Source organism: Notothenia coriiceps, unplaced genomic scaffold (genome assembly GCF_000735185.1).
Source record: "Notothenia coriiceps isolate Sejong01 unplaced genomic scaffold, NC01 NC01_scaffold00026228, whole genome shotgun sequence".
In the NCBI taxonomy this organism is placed as follows: Eukaryota; Metazoa; Chordata; class Actinopteri; order Perciformes; family Nototheniidae; genus Notothenia; species Notothenia coriiceps.
Genome location: NW_011358929.1, coordinates 273650 through 275165, shown reverse-complemented (window position 1 = coordinate 275165; position 1516 = coordinate 273650). Strand labels below are relative to the sequence as shown.

Below are 1516 nucleotides of genomic sequence, written 5' to 3'. Positions count from 1 at the left end.
CGTTACGGCTCAGAAGCGTCCCAGAAGCGTCCCAGAAGCGCCTCGGCACAGGGCTCCTCTAAAATTAGGATGAATCCTATTTTTGACGCGGTACAGCCGTAACGTAAGGTCGGGCAGGCAGGAAGTGGAATGGTCAGAGCATATATAGCCTAGCATATATATATACGCACACACAAACTCATTTTGCAGACCCTATCCCTCCGTAGTCTTTCAAGTAGGAGGAGAAAAGCCAGCGTTCTCCTCCGGTTTACAGGCCCTGTGTAAATTATATACAGTTGCAAGAAAAAGTATGTGAACCCTTTGCAACTACCTGGATTTCTGCATAAATTGGTCATAAAATGTGTTCTGATCTTCATCTAAGTCACAACAATAGACAAACACATTCTGCTTAAGCTAAAACAACACAAACAATTATATGTTTTTATGTTTTTATTGAACACACCATGTAAACATTCACAGTGCAGGGTGGAAAAAGTACTTGAACCCTTGGATTTAATAACTGGTTGACCCTCCTTTGGCAGCAATAACCTCAACCAAACGTTTCCTATAGTTGCATATCAGACCTGCACAACGGTCAGGAGGAATTTTGGACCATTCCTCTTTACAAAACTGTTTCAGTTCAGCAATATTCTTGGGATGTCTGGTGTGAATCGCTCTCTTGAGGTCATGCCACAGCATCTCAATTGGGTTGAGGTCAGGACTCTGACTGGGCCACTCCAGAAGGCGTATTTTCTTCTGTTGAAGCCATTCTGTTGTTGATTTACTTCTGTGCTTTGGGTCGTTGTCCTGTTGCATCACCCATCTTCTGTTGAGCTTCAATTGGTGGACAGATGGCCTTAAGTTCTCCAGCTAAATGTCTTGATGAACTTGAGAATTCATTTTTCCGTCGATGATGGTAATCTGTCCAGGCCCTGAGGCAGCAAAGCAGCCCCAAACCATGATGCTCCCTCCACCATACTTCACAGTTGGGATGAGGTTTTGATGTTGGTGTGCTGTGCCTTTTTTTCTCCACACATGGCATTGTGTGTTCCTTCCAAACAACTCAACTTTGGTTTCATCTGTCCACAGAATATTTTGCCAGTAGTGCTGTGGAACATCCAGGTGCTCTTTTGCAAACTTCAAACGTGCAGCAATGTTTTTTCTGGACAGCAGTGGCTTCCTCCATTTTATGACCAACTTATGCAGAAATCCAGGTAATTCCAAAGGGTTCACATACTTTTTCTTGCAACTGTATATAGAATAATTATGATGATGAATGCATTTTTTTACCACTAAAATACAGCAACACATCTTTGATTCATGTTGTTTTATAAATGGGATATTACAATTATTATTAACTTTGTCTGTACAAAGTGGTCTGTCCAAATCAACAAAAACTGCAAGCCGGCAGGCAAGACGCTCCGCTTCTGAAATGCTTCTGAAACGCACTCGGTAGGGTATGACATGGAGGCCGTGACGCGACGCAGACGGACCCGGTGGAATCGAGGAGTAATTGTTATAAAGTATCAAAAGTAAT

General features: G+C 42.7%; 1 protein-coding gene across 1 annotated transcript in view; it reads right to left on the bottom strand.

Moving 5' to 3' along the window:
- Positions 1-1516, bottom strand: part of LOC104956712 (sperm flagellar protein 2) — a 15325-nt gene that overhangs the window by 5044 nt on the left and 8765 nt on the right. The window lies entirely within an intron of this gene.